We start from the raw sequence: 11,635 nt of genomic DNA on the forward strand, positions 1-11,635 counted from the left end.
TTTATTACGCGTCCACCCCGAATGGGAAATAGATAATTAATTTTCTCCAAGATTTCTTGCTCATCAATTTCAAACCTTTCGAAATCCAAGATTTTTTGTTCTATCGCTGTGTAACACTGTTATAACACGACAATAACACCGTTTTAATCACTATTATGGAGTTTTGAGCGAACGTAAGCGTTTATTATGATTTTAGGTTAGATTTATGTTACGCCATCTGGTTAAAAATACTTTGAACCAAGTTTATCAATGAGGTAAATATTTAATCCGACCCCCAAACCGATAGTTACGGATAGACCGAAAATAACTATTAGTTAGCGCTATCAACAAGGTAAATATGGTGGTAAAAGCCGATTTTTGCGCTAACCATTACTTAAAGTTAACAACCACTTTAACTAGAGGTGGTAAAAGTGGGCCTAAATGAGTTTGTTTTTAGTTAAGGTGGGTTTATGCAACGTGTTTTAGTTTCCTATTTCCTTTTTATTTCTTTTATTCAAATTTTGTTTATGCGCACGTTCATTTTTTTGTACAACGAAAGTATTTTTACAAGTCTTCAGAGACGATTCTCGCTCTCTTTAAAACCAGCTTTGATACGTGCCACACCTGTGAGTTTCGGAAATTTTTGGTGATAGCCATTTTTATAAAATTTTAAAATTATTTGGTTGGAAATTTCTATTTTCCTTATTTGGAGGATTTATTACTTGTGTGCGAAATAGTTTGGAAAGTGATTATTTCATTCCTGTTTACGGTTTATCCGGATTTTCTTCGTACCATATTTTAAAAACCAAATTTTTATCCTGGTTAAGGCCTCGAAGATCTGAGGTAAGACTTTTCTTTTAATTGAAAGAAATTATTAGTTGGATCCATTGTAACCAGTGACTAAATAATTTGAAAGTAATAAATTTTGTACTTTTACTGGTTAAAAACTAAATAGAAAATAGTTTTTAACCAGTAAAAGTACAAAATTTATTACTTTCAAATTATTTTCTTTTAATCCTTAATTTACAACTCTTTAACAATCTTTGAGTTATTTAACAAAATTTCTTTTTTTCCTTTTTCTTCCCACTTCTTTTTCATTTCTATTTCTTTTCTTAATTTTCTTTATTTTCGCTTTAGGCCTTTTGTATTGGAGAGCATTTTCTTTGGTTTATTTGCATTTCCTGTTGGGAGGAAACACATTATTAAATTTTATATTGGGAGTCAATTTTTGGAATCCAATACTCCATTTCTTTCATCTATATCCATCCTTTTCTAAGTTCTGGAAGGCGTTGCTAAGGAAGAAGACTTACTGGATTAGGTTCATCACAGTCAAGGTCAGATAAAAACCTAAAATAAAATTTGTTTTACGAAAAGTAATTGTTTGATCATTTTTTTTTGGTTCTGAATATTAATTGTTTTGTTTTGTTGTTAGATAATTTTCATTAGCGAATATTTTTGATTTCGGTTTTATTTTTTTTATTATTACGGCTTTATTTTGAGCTCAAATATACGGAGTCGTGCGGGTTCAATTTAGGGATTTTCTTTTTAGTTTTTTTGTTTTTTTTTCCATTGTTCAATTGTTTATTTTGTTTTTGATTTTTGCGAAATTCTAAATTTAATTTTTTTGTTGTTTATTTTTTTTTTGCTTTTCGTTCTTTGGGTATTATCCCAAATAAATATTATTGCAACTCAAATCTTCGACTTATTTTTTGTTGTTGTATTTGTTGTTTTTTCATTTGTTTACAACACTCACTTTACCAACTTCACGGCACAGTTCGTGGACAATACGGGAGCAACTGTGTGGCGCCTTAAAGAAATTCTACCCGACCCAATTTCCAACACTTTTCCTTTACAATTTTCTTTACCTTTTACCTTTACATTGGTCCTTTAAGCTTTTCCTTTACATTTTATTGTTGTTAAAAACCAAATATTAGTTTTAAATTACGGTTAACTAGTTACCTTTTGCTTTGAATTAGACAAGTTTTAAATTTTCAATGTTAGGGGGTGCTGTTGATTTTAAATTTGTGGCTTGAGCGCGCTTGTTATTTTGAGTAGTAAGAATAGAAACGAGTTTTTTTGGGGAGATTTGGGTAATTTTCCAACGGAAAAGGAGGTCTCGATCTCTTTTGTTAACCAGCGTTTGGGGCGTAAGGATTGGGTAACGAATTAGCGACATTTTGATTTTTGGGGTCTCGTGTGAGAATTTTGGAAGTCGTTTATCCAGATTTTTCGGGGTTATTGTTGCCCATCTAGAAATTTTATTATTGTGGAAGTCATTCGACGAATTGTTAACGGTTTTACCGGATATTATTTGGTCCCGATACTTCACATTTTGCTGGTTTAGAAAACCTCAGTACATCTAGAGGTAGGTTTTTTAATTACCCTTACGTTTTTTATATAACTTAAATATAAATCCTTTCTACTCTTTTTTTTTCTAATTTTCTTTAATATGTAGGTTTTAATTACGAGCCTACAAATTCCATCTTCTGAATAATTGTTCGAGTACTAGAGCAAAGGTTTATACAAGGAACAATGCCAACTATCTTTTAATCCTTACCAACGAAGTGCTCCTGGAGGACGTTTGCTGGTTGTTGGTGTGTTTTCAACCCGTGGAAGTAAGATAAGATACTCGGAGAGGAACCAGGAATAAAGGTCAGAGTGATCCAGTTTGTTTTAAGTCTCTGGCTAATTTTTTTTTGTTCTAAAAGAAAAATAATTTGATTATTGTGTTAAATTTAATTTAAAAGTTTCATGTTAATTACCTCTTTGGAGTATAGTCCAAAGTTTTGTAATTACTTTATTATTGAGACTCTTTTTTTTTATCATCTCATTTAATTATTGTAAAGATAGTGGTCAGATTTTGAGGGAAAATTTTGGTTAGTTTTGTTTTCGATTTTTTTTTATATTAAATTTTCCGTTCACCTGGTAGAGATCTCAATCAAACAGGGACGTAACGCGGTCAAATTTAGGGTTCATTTTCTATTGCTTATTTGTTTTGAATTAATGTTTTTTTACCCCATTATTTCGGGGTACTATTTATTCGTTTCACTATTCATAATTTTTTTATATATTTATATTATTTTTTTATTATTACATCGTTCATTACTGTTTCCTTAATTTAATAAATTTAAATGTGCGATATAAAATTTTAATTTCCTTTGATTATTTCAATTTTGTTTATCTGTTTCTATCGTATCTTTTCTTCGCCAACTTCTCTTCGCAATTAGAGTGATTCGTGGTGTAAATTGCGTGGCGCCTTTTTATAAATATTGCCTACCCCTATCTTCACTGGGAAGCCGAGGTACCGCGAATATCGCCATTATTTAGTGGGGGGTGATTTTGTTGATTTTGGATGTTTTGTTAATTATAATCGCGTTAATCGTGTTGAAAAAAAAAAGACGTCATAGTCATTTAGTTTTAATAAATCTAATAGGGCTTTGGGCCTATTAGACCCAACCCGTGTGTTCGTGTCGCTCTTTGTCATGTAACTTTTTATCATAAATGATAAAAATTGTACAGGTAATTTATTTCAATTATGTATAAAACGTTCCTGGGGCATCCCCTGCGTTGTAACTATACGGCGTTTCTTCTATTTAGGGGAAGTCCTGAATACAAGAAGTAATTCTTTCGGTTACTTTTGAATAAGAAGGTAAATTTTTGTTTGCTATCAGGGAATCATAAACAGGAATTATAACATTCTATAATAATACAAAGAGTGGTGTTGATGTAGTTGATAGAATGATTACATTTTACAACGTTGCTCGAAACACAAGGCGGTGGCCATTGGTAGTTTCTTCGGCATACTGAATGTAGCAGCAATCAACGCATTCATAATAAATAAAAGTAATAGCCCCGATGGCGAATTTTCAAACAGCAGGCTACACTGAGAAAAATAATGTGGGAAAACGACCTAAAATTTAGTCATATTATGTAGAATTTTTAGTCAAAAATTAGCTAACTACTACTACTAGTTATAAAAACTAATTCTATTTCGATAATTTAAGATAGATAAATGATCGAAAAATATATCTTATAAATACCTAATCAAATTAGTTTCAATATATAGTATTAATAGATGTTTTTACTATTAATATTATTTTTATTATTAATGGTTGTACATAGCTTTATTACTTAAATATAGACGTCTTACCTAATTTTTTGTATTAAGAAATATTTTCTATAAACGATCGATGTAATGACTAAAATACATTTAAATAAAGTATTTAATAATAGTACATTTGTCCATTTAGGTAAAATATTTCATTGTTAAATGTATATAGATATTCAGACTAGAACAAAATACACAAAATACCAAATACTTTAGGTAACTAAACTACTCAACAACTAGACTTATCAACGAGTTTTCACGACGTAGTTTCTTTTTCTAAAAATTAGTTATATCTCCTCAGTAAATAGATAAATTAACTATCATAAATTTGACTAATTAGAATTGTATATGTCGGCTAAATTACGTTAGGTAAATCAATAAATTTTCTAGCAAAAATGACTATTTGTCTAACAACTAAATTGATTTAGTTCAATTTTCCATATCATTTTTCTCAGTGTACTGTTTTTGGAGGAGCTGGGCAAGAAATTAATTTTAGAAAATATGAAAATACGAGCTAATAAACCGACCCTACCGCGGAAAGTAAGAGGACTAGCGGCTCAATTATCAGGAATTATCAGGACTCCCAACTTCACAAGAATCTCAAACGGTTTCGACTGGTCGACAAAGGTGTAAATACTGCAAGGACCGAAAATCGAAACATTTTTGCAAGTTTTGTGGTACTTGCATCTGTTTGGAGCATTCAAATCCATGCTGCACCGACTGCGCAGAGAATTTTGTTTAAGATGTTTGACCATCTACATTTTGTGCATAGACTGTATACATATCAAAATTCTATTTTTTTTGTGTTTATTGAACATTTTAGTTTACAGCCCGTGATTTTTAAACCTTCGTCCAGACTTTCAAGGGTCCATCTGGAACAGAAGGGAGAAAAAGGATGGAAATCACCCACCTCGTTCCCGGTGCAAGGTAAAGTAATAAATTAGACTAAAAGTAATGGAAAGGCTTGGTTTTGTTTTCCATGATGAGCAAGAACGTCCGAGATGACTTACCACCCAACGAGCATGGAAAAAAGCCACCCAATTACGACATAAGCCCCGTCCCAACCAGGAATGGAAGAAGAGAAGGTGAGGTGGGAACCACCCACCGCGATTCCGGTACGAGGTAAGCAAATAATTCATACAAAGAGTAATATAATGTTTGTTTATTTCATGCTGAAAATATCCGAGACTTTCTACGATCCATTTTGAAGACAATAGGTAGAGGAAAACAAAGTCGAAAATGAAGGAAACGGATGGAGGACGCCAACTCTGAATAAATGCCTTTCTGGCGGTTCCGGAGAGAAGACGAGTTTTTTTGAGGTCCATGTAGGCAGCCCCCCGACGAAAAGTTTTGTACCCCTACGATTTTTAAACTATAACGTTTTTTGTGATGAAAACGAACCTTTTAGTACACCACAATATTGTACTAGTTTTGTACCTTAATGTACCGATGAAAAAATGTTTTGTACCCCAACGGTTTCCGAGAAACAACCCCTTTTATAAGGCTAGGGCTGGCAGAAAGTTACATTCTGGCGGTTTAACATACAAACTTGCCATTTTTTGTGCGTTATAGTATTGTACTAGTTTTGTACCTTAATGTACCGGTGAAAAATATTCTGGCGATTTTTATTCATGAATGGCTTCTGCAAGAAATCAAAACAGGGGAATACCAGCGATTAAATGCTTACTTCGTACAGAAAACATAAAAAAAGTAATTTCTACACAGTACATTTCTTCCATCAAAATATGTACTAATAATTATACTATAAAATATTGAATAATTAAGAAAATTTAATTTGTTCTCGATACCTATCTCAGTTACCTATCGAAATATTATATACGTTGTGATGTTGCATACTTTATGATGTTACTGTCCAAAATCCCATATTAAACCTTATCAATTGTTACTACAAATTATTAATATCTTAAGAACGACTGCTGATCAGAACAAAAGTTAAACTTTATTTTCGATTTAAAATTAATTTCTCCTTGCAAAATATTAGTTAATCTAAAACTAAATAAAATACTAGTACATCAACAAAAAATCGGGAGTATTCTCCCCGGGACTTTCTCGTAATATCTATATTAAAAACTATAGTATATGGGAAAGAATCGCTCGGGTGCTTAGGTAAGTTACCACTTCCGGTTGTGCAATATGCATGAAATCTTAGATATGGTATTTGTTAGTTATTATGTGAATCTGTACCAAATATGAACCAAATAGCTTGATCAAAAACTATACTTTATATGAAATAGATCGGACATGTGTCTAGGCGAATTTCGCTCAAAAGTTGATACAGATCTACTTTTTTGCTCTAATTGACGTATATAAAATTTGAGCAACGTAGTTTGTCGTGTTTTCGAGTTATCTTGCTTATAGACATACAGACACACAGACAGTTCCAATACTTTCTCTTTGTATAGAAAAAGTAAAAAACTAGTACACTACTATAACGCACAGAAAATGGCAAATTTGTGAACTAAATCGCCAGAATGTAACTTTCAGCCAGCCCCCGCCTTATTAAAGGGGTTGTTTTTCGGAAACCGGTGGGGTACAAAACTTTTTCACCGGTACATTAAGGTACAAAACTAATAGAATACTATAACGCACAGAAAATGGCAAATTTGTGAGCTAAATCGCCAGAATTAGATTAGAATTCGTTAACCGACATTTCCGGTGTTTTTCAGTAAAAACGGTTGAAGTGGTGTTTGAATTTTGGTTTATAAAGATTTTTCTTATCCAAGTTTAACTAAATATCTTCTAAGCGACTAATGAAACCAATACGTTATAACAGTAATAAAAGTATAAGTACGAAGGCTTTCACGGCCGGTGTTAATTAAACTAAAACTAGAACTAACACTTCCTAACTTCCTAACTTTTGGGTTAAGCCGTGCGTTTTTTGAAAAAATGTTTGACGTTTCGGATGCCATGTTGGAACCTTCTTCAGAAACAAGTTCAAAGTGACACTAGGTCTAGTGTTAGTTTTAGTTATAGTGCTAGTGTTAAAGTGTTGCAATAACTAGTGATAGACAACAGTCCATTGATATCACATTTTGCAATATTTTTTGTTAAAGGTAAATGTACCTTGAAAATTAAGTATATAAATCCATTGTTCATTATTGCCTTATTTAATTCTCTTACTTTCATGAATTATAGAGTTAAAATGAATTAGTACGGTAAGGAATTGAATAGAAAATCTTAAAGAGATTAGTTTATATACTGCATGATATATAGTGCTACCATAGAACAAAGTTCCTTTGGTTGATACAGCTGGTATAGGTATGTGCATCTACGGAAGCCACGGTATTTCGCACGTAATACCGGGACGGCGACGGCAACAATTAATATTGGACCGGCTACCGATTATTTTTTGTCCACGGCGACGTACTCGAGCGCGACGTAACACTTACCACGTGCAAGAGAACTGCGGACGCGATTTATCAACGGATTCACTGGAATTCCAAACGAACGCCATACCATTAAAGTATCTCGATAAAAGTTTTAAAATCTCCGCGAAAACAAATACACGTACACATTGTGGAGTTATTTTACATTTTACACCATACATACTTTTATTTATTACAACCCGTGGAAAAAAGTTCAAGAAATCTTTTGGCTCGTTCGGATTCCATCGATTACCATCAATGGAAAAGATCGTAAACTAACGAAATGACAACGGCAATTATCCATAATGGTAGTCGGTCATATAGCCTATATAGCGGAGACTTACGTTCGTCGGAGACAAAAGGCGATCCCGCTCGTAGAAATTATCGGCAGCCCTGTACGGCATTAGAGATAATGAGCCCGCGGGAACGTATGAGACAAACCGGGGAGAAAGAGCATTAACAATCGAATAACTGGTTCGGCACCGTTGCCAGATCGAGATGTAAAGCGCGGACGATCCCACGGTCCATAGAATCGCCGATCAAACGTGGCAATGCGTTCCGAGAGGTGCCTGCTTTATTTCGAATGTCACCGACGACTTTGGTTTACGATTCCAACGTCAGAACTAGCATAATGCCATACTACTATTCCTTAGATCGACAACACTAAATCGTCCATGATAAATAGTACACAGAGTTTTCAGACTCAGACAAAACCTTAATGTTACATTATTTTCGACCACGTGTAGTTCCTGCTTTAAGACTGTTCAAGATGTAATGTGTTATAAGTTTATATGTATAAAGAAATGCTACAAGATATACAGTGTGGTAATTAATTATCGTACGTCATCATTGCAAGTATGCAACCAATATCACAGTATTCGTATTGCAATACGCAAATCGCGTATTGTGTTGCATACTTGCAATGATGACGTCGGGTACGATAATTAATTAACACACTGTATATCATATACATTTGACGCGTACTTTATATAAACTTTAAAAATTATTTATACTAGTGCGATGAATGTAGATCATGTAAATTAAACATCCTCGTACCAAATCGTTCCTGAGATTAAGGTGGTTTGCGCACGTTGCGTGTCTAATGGGTCCATTCGCAGAATCCTGATTGTGAAAAATAGCAGGAGCGCGTCCGATAAAGCCGATGCAAGAGCCGCTTCGGTGCACGGAATCGAAGAAATTTATCGGTCGGGCCCCGTTTAGACCTAAATCAGGTCCGGACCGAGCCATATCGCGGCGTCATATTTCACGGTAATGAATATCCCTTTTCAGGTTGCGATCGCCCTCCGCGCGTCCTCGCCGCGCCGTTTTCTACATTGATTTCGTCCTTCTTTCGCACGTTGATTGCGGCGCGCTCTCGCTATTTGAATATTTATATATAGGGCGTTGAATAACGAGGCGCTGAAGCTTTTTCAGCGCCCGGATCAGTGCCATAATGTCACCGGTCGAAATTAAGTAGCGCTTGTTTATGGCGTTGCGCCGGACCGGACTCCGGTCGTAAGTCATAGTCGCTAACGAGTCGAATGTTACTTTATGACCCAAACTGACCGCGACGTCCTGTGTACTCCTGCCGCAGGATATCCACGTGTGTATATCAACGATCTCGAAACGATATCGTTTAAATCATACCAGACAAAACGTTCTTAGATTTCGATTTTTTACAGAAGTTATCTATGAATTTTATGATAGTAACTTTTAACGTATTGCAACAAAGAGTTATAAAAGACACACTTTTGCTGTAAGAAACCGTTTTCTTTTGTTGAGTCACTTTTTTTAGCATTATAGGTAGTAAAATCCCTATATAACGGACCTCGTTAGATCGGACTTCGGACTTTATTGCAATACGCAATTTGCGTATTGCAATACCAATACTGTGATATTGGTTGCATACTTGCAATGATTACGTCGGATACGATAATTAATTAACACACTGTAGGACAGCAAGGTATGTTCCTTATATTCGAAATTTGGGGCCAGCTTCATGTAGAACATGTGCTTGCGTAACCTGCATTGTCCGGTCAGGAAGTGGGTGAGGAGCCTCAAGTCACTTTTTGACTTTCCTAGGAACTGAGATCTTTTCCAGTCAGGGTAGAGCAGACTTTTGCAAAGGCACCTACTGCCGTCTCATCCCATCTATCGCAAAAAGCTCGATGGGAGATGGAGTTGGCCAATTTTGATGCTGTATTAAAAAGTAGCGATATCAACCGCCAGTATAGCCTGTCTGCTATCAGTGCAGATTACAACGTTTTTGCCGACTTTTTTGCCAGAGCTTCCAGTTTTCTTTGATTCATCAGTGTAGATGGTCAGCGTTTTGCCCGACCTTAGGTTGCTCTATGGTATCGTTTCAATGCCTCGCTCTAGAGCTCGCTTCGGACTATTCCCATTTTTACAACCTGTTTGGTGTTCACTGATCGCAGTCGAAGCAACGCCATCACGATCACCTCCCTGATAAAAATATCTAGGGGCAGCATGCTCAGTATAGTCTCCATCAGGATCGTAGGTGTCGATCTTATGGCGCCCGTAACTAACAGGCAGGCCAGTCGTTGCAACTTATGCGGCAATTTAGCGTTAGATGCATGTTTTAGTGCTGAGCACCAAACTAAGGATCCACAATGGGTCTTATCACAGAAGTATAGATCCACATTGTAACCCTCGGATTTAATCCCTAAGTATTTCCAATTGCCTTTCGACACTGGGTCAGTACAATCGTTGCTTTTTTGGTTTTGCAACTAATGTGTGATTTCCATGTCAGTCCTTTATCCAAGATAACACCAAGATATTTCACCTCTGGAGCAAAGGTTAATGGATTATTGCAGAAAGTAGGGTGGTGTTAAGTGTCCCAGTTTTTTCTGTTTAGTGAAAAGAACAATCTCAGTCTTTTTAGGATTAACAGAGAGGTTATGTATGTAGTTTCAAATGAAGTTGGTTAAACCACAGTGGTCCCTTTGTACATCCTCACGGTTTACTTCGGCCATGTGTATGTCTACTTGGAGGAGTGAAAGATGTTCGAATGGCATCCGATAGGCCGATATCGCTTCTTCGCTTCGCCTCAAGCCGGGCTGGTAACTCCAACGCACAGAAAACTTGAATACATCCGCTGGCGGCAGTACCGGTCAAAGAGCGCAGACGCGCATTCAGTCCGTTTACGTCCTCTCCAAAGGACGGGGAAGCGACTCGGCGTGTATTGACTGAGAATCAAACCCAGGACGCCGGCGTGGCAACCCGAGAGCTTACTACGGAGCCATTCGCCCCCCAGAGAGGGTATGTTCTTCACACCGTCGTTCAAGTTTAAACGCCTGTTGCATTCTGTAACAATGAAATTGTCAGGTTTACTTCTTAACAGAATAGCCACGTCATCGGCGTAACCGACTGTAAAGAGATGATTATTATTTACTTCACGAATGAGATCATCAACCGTTAAGCACCTTGTGGGCAGCCTCTAACCACAGCTCTCTGTACTGTGTGGTCTTTCGCCTTAGCTTGAACAACTCTGCTTGTTAGCATTGTTTTTTTTATCCAGCCCGCGATGACCAACGGCTCTCTTTGAGATTCCAGTGTCAGATTAATGCGACTAAAGGTGGTTTTGCCAAACACTCTATGTCAAGAAAAACTTCCAAAATAGACTCTTTCGAATCAAGTGCTAGCTTGATGCGCCCCATCATCATGTGTAGGGCGGTATCCACAGATTTACCTTTGATGTGGGTATGTTGATGCAAACGCTTTGCATCAACGGATTCTCTAATGTAATGATCACATAGTCTTTCAAGTGTCTTTAAAAGAAATGATGAGAGACTAATGGGCCGAAAAGCTTTGGGATCCGTTGGATCCTTTTTCCATTCTTTGTTATAAAAGTTACTGTGACCCTACTCCAGCTGATCCTCCAGCTCCTCCAACCCAACCTTCATCAAGTGTATTTTTATATCTTCTAGGCTCCATTGAAGAAGACCAGGAAAGATACCGTCCCAAAAACAAAAAAACAAAAACACCCGTCGGATCCGGGTGTTTTGAAGGGCTCAAAACTGCCAACGGCCCACTCGTTCAGTACAATCTGGTTGGCTATCTGCCAGTTATGTTTGGTAGGAGAGTTGTTTAGTTCCACATGGTGTGGAAGCGTTGAAAAATCTTGCAAGGAACCTGGAAAGTG

At 36.2% G+C, this 11,635-nt stretch overlaps 1 long non-coding RNA gene across 1 annotated transcript; it reads left to right on the forward strand.

The window, feature by feature from the left end:
* The first annotated feature begins 690 nt into the window (after nucleotides 1-690).
* LOC139429199 (uncharacterized) lies at nucleotides 691-1,808 on the forward strand. The gene is made up of 3 exons (XR_011639868.1): nucleotides 691-822; nucleotides 1,117-1,313; nucleotides 1,754-1,808. It is a non-coding gene; the product is annotated as an uncharacterized lncRNA (long non-coding RNA).
* The last annotated feature ends 9,827 nt before the right edge of the window (nucleotides 1,809-11,635 follow it).

Source organism: Onthophagus taurus, chromosome 2, assembly GCF_036711975.1.
Source record: "Onthophagus taurus isolate NC chromosome 2, IU_Otau_3.0, whole genome shotgun sequence".
NCBI classification, from domain to species: Eukaryota; Metazoa; Arthropoda; class Insecta; order Coleoptera; family Scarabaeidae; genus Onthophagus; species Onthophagus taurus.